This window comes from Haliotis cracherodii, unplaced genomic scaffold, assembly GCF_022045235.1.
Source record: "Haliotis cracherodii isolate W230 unplaced genomic scaffold, xgHalCrac1.p SCAF_18, whole genome shotgun sequence".
NCBI classification, from domain to species: domain Eukaryota; kingdom Metazoa; phylum Mollusca; class Gastropoda; order Lepetellida; family Haliotidae; genus Haliotis; species Haliotis cracherodii.
The window spans coordinates 11,638,702-11,653,360 of record NW_027266273.1 but is presented as its reverse complement, the minus strand read 5'-3'; the positions used below and the strand labels follow the sequence as shown (position 1 = coordinate 11,653,360).

Here is a 14,659-nt window from a genome sequence, read left to right as displayed (position 1 = left end):
CTAAAATCATCGAATTTGTGATATCAATAATTGAATTCTTGATATCATAAAATGATGGTGAATTTATAGATATGAACAAATTGATAATGTGATAATACGCGCTCTTGGATGGTAGTTCTACTACTAGTTCAGTAAGTTTTAGACGACAGCCGCCATGTTTATTGTAGATGGGTGAATAAGAGTAAGGGTGAGTGAGTTGAAATGAAACGTCGCCTGAACATTATTTCTGATATCCCCCGCAGTGACATGTTAAAAGCGGCGTAAAACAATACTCACTCAATCATTCCGGCGACGTAAGGAGGTGTTAATTGACATTCATAGATAACGCTTGGCATTTAAAAGGTAAAGTCCGGAGGGGGCTTATTGCTGGAGGGGATACGCCGAATGTTTGCTGAATATAATAAATAGACACAGGGAATAGAATGTCGGTGCACTTATTGAATCAAGTTGGTATTTTGGACAAATGACGTTTTTATGTTTTCATTGTTCTAGTTGAACGTTCGTTGTTGCCATTGGTGTTTGTGACGTTGTTCCTCCTGTCGTTGTTAGTTATATTGTTGTTGACGATGTTGGTACTCCTGATTTTGTTATTGGTAATGTTGCTGACGTTGTTCTTGGTCCTGTTGTTGTTTTCAGGAGTTGTTGACGTTGTTGTTCCTGTCGTTGTTGCCAGTGATGTTGTTGACGTTGTTGTTTCTCCTGTCGTTTTTGCTGGTACTGTCGTTGACGTTGTTGTTAATCTTGCCGTTGTTAGTAGTGTTGTTGACGTTATTGTTGCTCCTGGCATTGATATTACTTAAATGCTGTTGACATCGATACTTTTTGTTTCAGAATGATTATGTCATGTGTGTGTGGTGGGGGTGGGGGTGGGGGTGGGGGGGGGGTGGGGGGTGGGGTGTGGGATGGGATGGGGTGGGGTGGGGTGGGGGGGGTGGGGGTGGGGGGGTGGGGGGGTGTAGTAGCCTAGTGGTTACAGCGTACGCTCGTTTGATTACCCTCATGGGTACAATGTGTGAAGCCCAGTTCTTGTGTCCCCCGCCATGATATTGCTGGAATATTGCAAAAAGCGGCATAATAACTATACCCCCTACTAACAGTGAAGTAGTAAAAAATGATGACTGGTGGGGCGGTAACTGTTATAACTGTCGAGCTTCAAGATTCTGAATTTGTCACTTCAAATATTAGTGTATTAGTGTACAACTTTGAGAATGTGCGGTTCGAGCCAAATAAAACTCGATTTGTTTCACTACTTCAATATATACGTCTAAACGTCTGAAGCAAAAGTACTATTTTCAGGCTTGTATATAGACTAAACTGACGGGCTAAGAAAGTAGACACTTATAAATATATAAAAACGTTACCCGCCTGAAAACAGTTGCCGAAACACAACAAAATTTAGGTCCAAAACAACCATGATTCCTTCCTGTATCAAATACATCCCCATCGAATAACCATTTCTTGTTGGTTGCATATTTGGCCACCATAAAAAAAACTATGTACAAATGTCTTTGTCCGGTGGTTTAATTGAACAATAACATTTTTATCTACCATCAAACATGGGTGTATATTGGTGTATATTTTCTTTTGCTCAGCTGTTTAAATTAAAGTAGCCAAAAAATACAGTTCGTAATTGCATATATTTAAAAAAAATAGAAATTTAGCTCCTGTTTATATTAGAGCAATTCATTGGGCTCTAACTCACTCCGTGAACGAAAATCAAATGCTTGCCCCTTCAATACATTGGCTTTGTCAAATAATATCACAAATTATCAGATGAGATAATGATGACTTGTCACATGAGGGACAAAATGTGAGCAGAATTGTGTTTATCAGGTGTCTAGTATATATCTTACATAATAAACCCCCGGCCTTATCGTGTCTGCTTCGCCTATACATTTACGTGTATTGCATCATCAGTCCACATGAGATTCTGTTGAGATAACGCGTGCATGTGGAACTTGTTTCTTATCCCACCTCGTCTCTCATAACCCAGAGCATGTATTTGATAAATATTCACCTCAATTCCACTCTCACCCCCCTCTCAGCACTGGCAGCCTGTTAGCCATTCACAGCCCCAAGACCTGTACAGGGACTACAGGGGCCACCGGTGGGACCATTCGTCACCACTCGCCCCTTTCCGTAACCTGCAAGAAGAATGACCACGAGAGCATTCGTCACCACTCGCCCCTTTCCGTCGGCTTGTCCCGGAATAACACGAGTTGGTCACGAATGGCAGGATACACCTTTTCCCGAACACCTGGTATCACCACTTTTTGATAGTGATTCATAAACACATGCTCACGATTTAGTCGAAACCGTACAATGGATTCTGCTTTTAGCAGATATTTCTTATGATTATGGAATTTTTTATGTCGCTTCTATTAGATATTCCAGGATTCCCTTATATAATTATTTTTATTTAACTTTATAGATTTTAAACTTTAGTTCACGGATTTTATGTCTAATTGCAAAACCGCCCCTGGGATTTAAAAATATTTTAAGCACTGTTCACACCTTTTAATTTTAACTCAAATTTTGCTGTTTTGCATCGGATTCCGACTTTTTCATAAAATAGAACCAACTCTTCATCCTTGTTTGGGAAAAGTCGTAAAAATTAAGAATATTTTTTACCGTACATTTTACCGAGTTATATGTGAATTTGTGAACATGTCGCCATTACAAACAGAACCTCATCAGTTAACTGTCCGACTTGTTAACAGGACCAGGATATGTCCGTCATAGAAACATGTTGCTGACATGCACGGACACTTACACAGAGGGTCAGAGCACGTCCGTCATGAATAATTAGTGCTCAATCTAGAGCCGTAAAGGCAAACATGGACCAATCTAAACACAGATAAGAAATCAAGGATAATAACAACAGGTTACCTGGAGGGCGTGTCATGTTATCTGTGACGTATGTCCCACCTGTCACAGGTAAACAATGTCAGCATCCTTCAGGATGGATATAAAGGTGGATCGTGATAGCATAGCACACTGCCTCGTGGATTTGTGGAAGGAAAGATACGAAATATGAAGACCTTTGTTGTATTCGTGATCCTGGTTTTAACTGTGTGTTCAGGTAAGTAAATGTATCTATTATATACTGAGTTTTCTGAAGTTGAGAAAATAGGATATTTGCATTGCAGTGAACATAACACTTGATAATACACTGCGGTGAACACAACCCTTGACAATACACTGCGGTGAACATAACACTTGATAATACACTGCGGTGAACACAACACTTGATAATACACTGCGGTGAACATAACACTTGATAATACACTGCGGTGAACAAAACACTTGATAATGCACTGCGGTGAACACAACACTTGATAATACACTGCGGTGAACACAACACTTGATAATACACTGCGGTGAACATAACACTTGATAATACACTGCGGTGAACATAACACTTGATAATACACTGCGGTGAACATAACACTTGATAATACACTGCGGTGAACATAACACTTGATAATACACTGCGGTGAACACAACACTTGATAATACACTGCGGTGAACACAACACTTGATAATACACTGCGGTGAACAAAACACTTGATAATGCACTGCGGTGAACATAACACTTGATAATACACTGCGGTGAACACAACACTTGATAATACACTGCGGTGAACACAACACTTGATAATACACTGCGGTGAACAAAACACTTGATAATGCACTGCGGTGAACATAACACTTGATAATACACTGCGGTGAACATAACACTTGATAATACACTGCGGTGAACATAACACTTGATAATACACTGCGGTGAACATAACACTTGATAATACACTGCGGTGAACATAACACTTGATAATACACTGTGGTGAACATAACACTTGATAATACACTGCGGTGAACATAACACTTGATAATACACTGTGGTGAACATAACACTTGATAATACACTGCGGTGAACATAACACTTGATAATACACTGCGGTGAACATAACACTTGATAATACACTGCGGTGAACACAACACTTGATAATACACTGCGGTGAACATAACACTTGATAATACACTGCGGTGAACATAACACTTGATAATACACTGCGGTGAACATAACACTTGATAATACACTGCGGTGAACATAACAGTTTGACGGAACTGTTACATCAGATGCAAATTGTCTTTCTTTTTCGCAAGTCTCCAGACCGAACACAAACTGTTGACGTCTTTTTTACGTTAGTTCCACATTTACAAGGCAAAATAAAGACAGATGGTCATTTATGGAGTTAATATCGCTTCTTGGCGTTAGTTATTCTCTTGAAAATATTTCGTTATAAACTGTAATTTTCTCATTTAACTCGTCAATCGTGACTGATCGTTTCGCAAAGCGCCATTCTTGTTACTTGATCAGCGGTTACTCTTTCGAATTCACCTCCAACAGCGGTCGCGTAGATTTCAAGAATATGTTTTGTTGAAGTTGATTTTATATTATTATATTGTGTTATTCATTACTTAATCATTCTATGAAGAACCAATAACGAACACATAATTGTATCTCTAAATATAACCGCCGTGGTCTAGTGAATAGAGCGAATGCCCAGATGTTGGATGGTTCGATCCCGGCCGCGTCATATCAAAAGACGTTAAAAAGTGGTACTTGTTGTTACCCTACCTGACGCTCGGCATGAAGGGGATAAAACAAGGACTGGTCGGCTCGGAGTCAGTTTACTGTGTCTTAGTGGAGTATCCATGTTAGACTTCAGCAACGTATCTTAGTGGGCTAGCATAAATCTGGACGGGTACAATAAGCCACACACACAATCACACACTCGGACGGGCATGCATGTCGCTATTAAAGTGCAACAATATTGAACGCGACGTTAAACCCCATCTCATCTTACCCACCACGTATGTAGGTAACTCTGATGGGTTCCTTCACAAAACTGTGCTCCAAGGACTTGTTTTTAGTGAGTGAATATGGTTTTACGCCGCCTTTAGCAATATTCAAGCAATATCACGGTGGGGGATGCATGTCATGGTATGACAATTGCGTGAATCGAGGCTCGTGATGTCAATCACTGGATTATCGGGTCCAAACTCGATTAATTACAGACCGCCATCATATAGCTGGAATATTCCTGAATGCGGCATTTAACAACAAACAAACACATTAAAGTGCGGCTTAGGGATATCAACATACTGTTTGTTGAGATTTGAACCCGTATCTTTTTTTCTATTTCAGGAAGACGGATCCCAATCTCGCCATGTCCAAACGGAGAAATTCAAACTCGCTGTTACCTCAATCCATGCCGTTTTTCACAATGTCCAAATAATCCTTTTGCTACATGCAGGCAAGTATTTTACTCAAAATGCACTGACTGTCGTAATTAAGATCGTGAAACCCCTGCACATTAATATCCCCCGCCACTTGCACGGAGTTTATATGTCGCTTTTAGCAATATTCCAGCAATATCACGGTGGGCGCTTCACACATTGTACCCATATGGGGAATCAAACCCGGGTTTTCGGGTGACGTGCGGACGCTTAACCACTGTGCTACCCCATCGGCGCCGTGCACGGAGTAGGGACAGGGATGCACGTGCAGGTTCAGTCTCCGTCAATGGGGGCATCTTTATTCGGAAACCGCTATGAAAACAAGGACGAAATTTTCATCATTGACGGGATGAACACGTTGATCTAGTTCGAAAACAGAGTTATGGCCCTTGCTTGATATTTTGCATTCTGTGAAAATGTCCTTCGGTCCAAAGGGGCCACGTTTTCATGGATACATGTTTGACATTTGGCATACACCATTAAGGGAAGAATATGTTGATGCAGTTCGAAAGTCAACATCGAATTTTAATATTGAGTTATTGCCCTTGTTAAATTTTTGGACTTAATGCACTGTACCGCCAATATTGAAGCGTTTCCCTGAAAACAATTATTAATGACGTTGTGAACACATTATTATGTGGTGAAAACCGCCATCGAGAATTAATGTATTTGACAGTGTTACCTCTTCCCGAGGCAAGAGCGTAAACTCACTGTAAAGGTCCAGTTTCCAGATTTTTACAGTCAGTTCACTCCCTTGCCTCGGGAAGATGACAGAGTTATGGCACTTTTTAAAGTTATCCAGCTCCTTCCCAGCGCGTGACACCTTCGTTACACTCTCAGTAACATCGATGACACCAGTGTGGGCGCGGCCATTTCAAGAATCTTGACATTTTGCCTCTAACCCCAAATGTAGGAAACGTTCATACATTTGTTTATGTCTTTGGGAATGCCATCAAAGTGAATTTTGAAAAGTTTTACGCCTGACCATGTTTTCCAGATGAATTTACTTTGCTGCGATAGTACAGAGAGCTCCGCGAACGGGCTATCGCTGCGAAGAGCTAGTAAAATTATGTTTGCATTTGGCCAAATGAAGGTAAGGTGATCGTTTCAGAGCACAACTAATACATTTTCTAATATAATTTAAATATTATCTCCTGAAATACACTTGGATTTTCAGGAATAATTGAAATTTGTTATCTGTTTTTCCATGGGAACACGTTCAAGAGAGGGTAGGATTTTGTTTCCAGTGTGAACCTTTCCTTATTTCTCTTTGAAACCTTTGCAAATTGTGTTTGGCTAGTTTTCACAGAAAGGTAAGCTTATCTATTTACAATTGTAAACTTGCAAAGATAGCGGGGCTATGGATGACGACTGCCGTCTTGTTGTACTTCCGATGTTTAAAGAATGAAAAAAATGGACTTTCCGACACGATACAGATATTGATAGTAAGGTTGCGATACTATAAGTGATGCGATACATATATCGATAGGTCGCGAAACGATACTTATATCAATAGAATGATACGATACATATATCGATAGTAAGGTCACGATACGATAGTCGATGCGATACATATAACGATACTAAGGTCGTGATACGATTCATTTATCTATAGTAGGGTCACAGTATGATATTTATATCGATAGGTCCAGATACGATACAGGGGAACGCCACACTTGACATATTAAGACAACATTTTCATCATCAATGGAATGAAGAGTAGCCTAACCAAAATGAATGAATGAAAGAATGAATGAATGAATGAATGAATGAATGATAGTAAGGTCGCGATATTATACGTGATGCGATACATATATCCATAGGTCGCGAAACGATACTTATATCGTGAGCATATCACGATACATATATCGATAGTAAGGTCGCGATACGAGAGACTATGCGATATATATATATATATATATATATATATATATATATATATATATATATATATATATCGATACTAGGGCGGCGATACTATACGTGATGCGATACATATATCGATATCGATGTGCATGCAGGCAGAATATAATAATTTTCAGTGAGTAAATGAATGAATGAATGAATATTCCTACCATTCAACATGTCATGATTATATATACTTGTGTCGTTTTGTATCGATTCATAAGCTACCGATATGATGCGTGTCGAACAGAGTATCGAGTTGCACCTGACATCACATGACGATTAATAACCATATTCTCTTTTCCAGACCCAATTACTGTGGGGGTTGCAATGCTGAATGGTTCGTCGGCAACACTCAGGTGTTCACCTGTGGAGCATTGTAATCACGGTATGGCATTAACAACTCCATAATGTTACATCAGATGTGATCTAGTCTTGTCTTTCTACGTTTCCTATGGTCGTGAAATAATCTCACAACCTTCCAGTAAGTCAGTGAACGGTAAGGAGATGTTGTAGAACCGTGGAATCGAGTTGGAGGAACCGTTATTGCAGGGACCTTAATTACGACGTAGCAGTTATCTAGAGGTTAAAGTTCATATTCTCACCCTAAAACGATGAGTGGACACGCATGGCCCAGTTAGCTGTGGCTTAGCAGAGTTGCGTCCCTTTTGCATGCCAGAAACCTATGACCATGGGTTCGAACTTACTCATTTATGTAAGTTTCGGAAGGCAAGTCGCCACTAGTGTTTTTGTACTGTGAGACATTCATTTTACTGTTCTGGGCCCTGTTCCACAAAGCCATCTTACCGCTAAGGTGATTGCAACTCCCATACTTTAATGGGCGTAGGATAGTCGTAGCGCTAAGACCGCTTCGTGGAACGGTGCCCTGCTCTATCCACGTTGATAAAGTTTAATGTCAGACCTCGGTCTGTTAGAGTAACGAACACACGAGCCTGATTAATGTTCGCATGTGATAACATCAAGAACAAAATTGTAATGATTTGATATTATATTTCAATAGTTACTGAATGGGACATAGATGTGTGGTGACAAATAACCATAGTTCTGTTGAGAGCAAATCTGAAATATGATTTTAGTAAAACAAATATCTAGGTTTCAAAATGATTGTCGTGAAACCTCTAGTGTCTCTATATATTTAAGACATAACTTTCTGTACCCGGCATATGTATTGATAACTCTAAATATATCATTGGTACTTCTTTCTTTCTTTTGGGGGCATGGGTGGCCCAGTCGTTTAAGGCGCCGCGATTCGCTGTGCAGAGTTGCGTCTCTTGGGCACGCCAGAAACCTATGATTGTGGGTTCGAATCCCGGTTTGCCCCGATTATGTTTCTAGGTTTGTCAGCACCATACCCATGCTCGTGGGTTTCACCGAAGTGGTAAACGTCTGAGACCTGCATCACTTGGGGCTTTCCTCCCACATTAAGCTGACACGCCGTGATATAACTGGAATACTGTTAAAAGCGTCGTTAAACCCAACTCACTCACTCACTTTCTTTCTTTTCGCAAACGCCAGGTGTCATCACTGATTTCCAGTGCTCCATTCATATATTGTTCACAGTTATGTTGCCCATTTCGGGGGATAATATATTCAAGACTTCCGCAACAATTTCCCTCCGTTGTTGTTTTACTTTTACCAACTAACATGGATTGACTCATTAATTACAAACACTTACCTGCTTAAAGATATTGATGTTCTTGTCCTTATTTGTTTCAGGGTAGACTGAAGCTCGGAGGAAATCACTGTTATCCGTTCCAACATCTTGTTTCCCTCAAACTTGGTGAATGTGTTTTGTTCCCTAGTCTGTAACAGAAATACAATCTGGTTATCATTTGACATTCCTGAGCTATTCCTTCAGACAGAATAACAACCGAAAACATTCTTTGTCACAATCCTCGGCATTTTGCAACATTATAATCGGGGGGCGGGGCGGTCGGGTAGCCTAGTGGTTAAAGCGTTCGCTCGTCACGCCGAAGACCCGGGTTCGATTCCCGACATGGGTACAATGTGTGAGGCCCATTTCTGGTGTCCTCCGCCGTGATGTTGCTGGAATATTGCTAAAAGCGGCGTAAAACCATACTCACTCTCTCAACATTATAATCCATTCTCGTGGTTTCACCAAACCTGTGCTCGTGGGTTTTACCAAATACGTTCTCTTAGGTTTTACTAAAAAAGGTTCTCTTGGGTTTTACGAAACCCTGTGTTAGTGGGTTTCACAAAAACCTGTGCTCGCCGTCAGTAAACCCAGGATGTATTCGAGCAGGCAATGTGTCTGTGCAGTGACGTTCAGTGAGCTTACTGGTAATCATTATAACCCATGCATTTCGTCATGTGTAAGAAGTAGGTCCTTTGTTTGGTTTGTCCTATTTACTCTGTACACAACACTATTTACAAACAACATGTGTAATGAAATGTTTTTAAAAAAAATAATTATATATCAACCAAGCAGCACGCTTGATGTACTTGTACGTGTAAACTGTAAGTGTTCCCCTCTGTGAATGTACATTTTCATTTGTTTTATACACTCATGTATCTTTTAACGAAATAAACAAGTCTATGTTTCTTTGAATTTACCTTGCTTACTTGTACATAGCAAATGGGTTCCGTGAAGATCCGGTTTGAAATTAGTCTTCAGCAACTCTTGCTTGTCGTAAGAGGCGACTAACGGATCGGGTGGTCAGGTTGGCTGACTTGATTTAATGCATTTCATCGTATCCCAATTGCGTGGATCGATGCTCTTGATGTCAATCACACGATTGTCTGGTCCAAATTCGATTATTTACAGTCCGCCGTCATATAGCTGGAATATTTCTGAGTGCGGCGTTATACAAACAAACGAACATAGCAAATGGAATGTTATGACTTTAGGTGTCAGCATTCTCACGTTTACTTTGAACTCTCAAACTTCGCAAAATCTAATAAAGAGTAGGGGTGTGATACCAGTATAATCTAGTGTCCTCGCAGGATACCCGGGTTCGATTCCCAACATCGAAACCATGTGTGCACCATTGTTGGGGTCCCCGGGGCTTGTTGCCTTTGTAAGAATTCTTGCGAGTAAATTTTGGTTGAACGTCGCTTGAACTGTTACAGTATTTAAGTTGTATCACAATCTCATTAAAATCAGATCTTGGTTCTCGCTACCGCTAAACACAGATCTGAGGACATCCCATTACGGGTCACGGTCTGTACGGCTGATCCCTTAAAAATCATCGCTTCAGGTGGATCAACATTTCCCACTTTACATAGCCCGTGGGAAATACTGCCATACAATCTCGGCCATCTGTGAGACATTCCAGAATATTCTTTCGTTTAGTTTTCAAATTTTGAACCGAGAACTTTGTCAAAATATTGTTCAAAGCGTCATCTAGCATGCAAGTCGCTAGTTCGAAACTTGTGCCGTGCAGCTCGAGAAAACTGTTTTTGAGATTGGCTAATGTCCGCTTCTTGTTAATCATTTCATGGTTGGTCCGCGAAAGGTCGTTCTGACACCTGAAATAGGATGTCCTCATATCTTTGTTTAGCGGTAGCGAGAACAAAGATCTAATTTTAAAGAGCTTGTGTTGTATCACTGCACGTGAGCTATAGACAGGATCAATTCTCGGTCGCTACTACAACCACTCGGTTGATGTTTCTGAAAGAAATAACCGAACAATGTAATTTGTTTTCATAGCACATTTTCTCCCGGATATCTAACATGTCCAGTGAACATTCAATAAACCCCAAACAACAAAAACGGAGAACAAAATGTTTGTTTAATATTGAACAAATTAAATATTTATTATTAAAAACATACAAACACAGAAACACGTAGGCGGGGAAAGACATTGAGCCACAGACACACAGCCCCAGACCACAGCCCCAGAAAGAGAGGAGTGAGTATGGTTTTACGCCGCTTTTAGCAATATTCCAGCAATATCACGGCGGGGGACACCAGAAATGGGCTTCACACATTGTACCCATGTCGGAAATCGAACCCGGGTCTTCGGCGTGGCGAGCGAACGCTTTAACCACTAGGCTCCCCGACCGCCCCTCCCAGATAGAGAGATTGCCACACCTTATAATACATGGAGGTTCCTAGAACGGACTGATACACTGCTTATATTTGATGCAAAACTCAAAACTGAGTGATCATCATGACGAGATGAATTTTGATAATTTCTCCAAATGGCTGCAGGAAAACCGATCCCGAGCATTCCACCAAGTAGGGCTGGGACGGGTAACTCGGGTACTCGGGTCGGGTGGGTACTGAGAAGGACCCGGGTACCCACAGAACTACCCGGACCCGTGGTTGGTCATCTGATAAATTGTTTAATGACAAATTGATCTTGAACTATATGGTTACACTACAAGTCACTGATGTTCGCATTTCTTTCTGATTATGAACCCAGACTTTTATGTGTTTGAATAAAGACAAAACTTTAGTCAACTTCAGTGTATGCATGACCAGATCGTTTTATACGTGTATCTTAATACATTTTGTCCAGGGCTACAGTCAAACTATTCCCAATCGGGCATTTTGTACCTATCTCTTGAGACCTACAGCGGGTACCCGGGTAGGGTCGGGTAATAGGTGGATGGGTACCTGGGTAGTAAATTTGGACTCGTCCCAGCCCTACCACCAAGTCAGTCATTTTTATAGACAACGCACCATATCATTGCAAGTGGATACGTGTCTAACAGCCGCTAACAGAAAGGATGAAATAAAAGCATGGTTGCAAAGGCAAGTTATTGCGTTTGACGACAAAGCCGAACTGCAGTTTTAAGCAAAACGTAACCAATCCGGTCCCATGTACTGAGTAGATACGGAAAGAACAACATGGACATGCTGTTCTGCGTCTGCCTCCTTTCCATGCAGATTTAAACCCTAGTGATTTGATTTCGACTAATCTGAAGAATTTCGTTGCCAAAGAAAACTTGCATTTCACAAAAAACATCGATTCGAGCTGCATGTGAAGAACGAATGTCTTCAGTCGGTGCCAAGGAATGGTCAGCATGGTGTGGGGGCGGTCGGGTAGCCTAGTGGTTACAGCGTTCGCTCGTCACGCCGAAGACCCGGGTTCGATTCCCGACATGGGTACAATGTGTGAAGCCCATTTCTGGTGTCCCCCGCCGTGATATTGCTGGAATATTGCTAAAAGCGGCGTAAAACCACTCACTCACTTGAAATGGACAGCATCATTGTCGAACTTGGTCTGACGAGTGGATCAAATACAGGAATCGCTTCAGGACCTGAATAATAGTGTATAATTATCCAGTTCTTTAATATAAATCGGGCGGTCGGGTAGCCTAGTGGTTAAAGCGTTCGCTCGTCACACCGAAGACCCGGGTTCGATTCCCGACATGGGTACAATGTGTGATGCCCATTTCTGGTGTCCAGAATGGGTTTGTACAAGAATTAGAGTTATCCCCCAACCCTGCGCCGTGAAATATACTTGAAATATTGTTCAAAGCGACGTTAAACCCAACTCACTCACTTGCGTAAATAACAAATACAGATTATGTTCCATAGCTAGTTTGTACACCCGCGATAAGGACATGAAACACTTGTGTTTCCCTGTTTATTTCGCCAACACATGCCACTCAGTTACAACAGCTGTCCTGTAATGGATAAACCGGATACAAACATATACCCACAAGCCTACATACACATCTGTCGCCTTGTTTGTAGAACGTGTTAATGGTGAACTAGTTTAACTCCAGCCAATAAAGTAATGAATTTGAAAAAAGTAAACTGCCGGGTAAAAGAAGCTACAGTAAACTACGGTTATAACGAACTCCAAGGGACCACTGATTTTAGTTCGTTATAACCGTAGTGTACTGTAGCTTTCTTTTGCCCGGCAGTTTATTCTTTATCGAATTCATTACTTTATTCGTTATAAGCATATATACAGCAAATGGCCAGGAATAAAAAAAACAGTTCGTAATATCCGTCAGTTCGTTGTTAGTATGTTCGATATGTCCGATGGTGGCTTAACATGAAACAAACAAGTACCGTATTCGACGTAATAAGCGCCCAGGGCGCTCTCAAAATTAGAAATAGGGGCTCTGATTAGAATATTATTTTGGTGGAAAAAAAACAGTTGAAAGATAAATTTCATGGTTATGCTGACAGCCTGATATCTTTATGTACGACAGATATATTTTTCCAGAATTTTATTGCCCATAATTAAGGGTGCATATAGCACACGAGTACGTATTATACGCGAATAAATTAGTCTTGTGTACATTGATCAATCGGAAGGGGTGCTAATTGGGATTGTTCACCAGCCAATATATCAGCAAATGTCACCGTGGGCGCTTATTAGAGCGGGGCGCTTATTACGTCGAATACGGTAATAGTTAACTGATGGTGATATGTTTTATACGGGTATCATGGTCGTGTTTTGGATCTAAGTTTGCAGTGTTTCGGCGAGTGTTCTCAGCCAAGTAACGTTTGTAAGTTTTTGGTCAAATCCAAATTTCAAGTTGGATCTCTGGTTCCCACACAGACAATGGACCACCAAGTCTGTTTGTTTGTTGTTTAAAGCCGCACTCAGCAATATTTCAGCTATATGACGGCGGTCTCGAAAAAATCGAGTCTGAACCAGACAATCCAGCGATTGACATCATGAGCATCGATCTACGCAATTGGGATACAATGACATGCATCAACCAAGTCACCAAGCCTGACCACCCGATGCCGTTAGTCGCCTCTTATGACAGGCATAATGCCTCTTATGACTAGCATGGGTCGCTGGAGACATGTTCTAACCCGTATCCTCACGGTTATACCACCAAGCCCATATATGGGTTCTATGTTAATAAGGGGCCGACTATTTGTCATTGATATGCTTGGTAAGGGGTGGGAATTTTGCATAGAGGGTAGATATTTTTTCAGTTACATCTGCTAAACCAAATATATTTTCATTAAAAATATACGCCTAAATATATTTTCCACAAAAATAAAATCTTGCTACAATATCTTTTTCGTAGCTGACAATTTCTTTTGCTTATTGAAGTCTGGAGCATGATTATTTTTTTCAGTTATTTTTCGGGGACAATCTTTTTTTTTCAACAATATCCCTGTCCCCTACAACAACCGAGGATAAAAAAGCCTCGCTATTTTTATGCAAAAACTTTACAATATAAAAAGTTACAGTCGTTTTATTAGTCATACATAGGTAGGTATGGCTTCAGGCCAGGTTTTGCATTGCCTGTTTTGAAAGTCCACGATAGCGACAGAATCAGACAAATCAAAGCACCGAAAGAATAATCAACGACAAAAAACCCGATTCATTACTGACTGGCCTGCCATCAGGACAAAGCGCCAGGTGTCGCGCGACAGCCGCAGGGTATGTGAAAATATGTTTATGACGTAAATCCAGCACGTGAAGAACAAGCAACACCATCTGTCTCTGTATGAAGTCTGCACACGCACAGAAATATTGTA

The 14,659-nt window shown here is 40.9% G+C and overlaps 1 long non-coding RNA gene across 1 annotated transcript; it reads left to right on the top strand.

Annotated features, from left to right (window-relative positions):
* The first annotated feature begins 2,945 nt into the window (after positions 1–2,945).
* Positions 2,946–7,598, top strand: LOC139465267 (uncharacterized). Its single transcript, XR_011653164.1, has 3 exons — positions 2,946–3,082; positions 5,213–5,321; positions 7,517–7,598. It is a non-coding gene; the product is annotated as an uncharacterized lncRNA (long non-coding RNA).
* Positions 7,599–14,659: the final 7,061 nt, after the last annotated feature.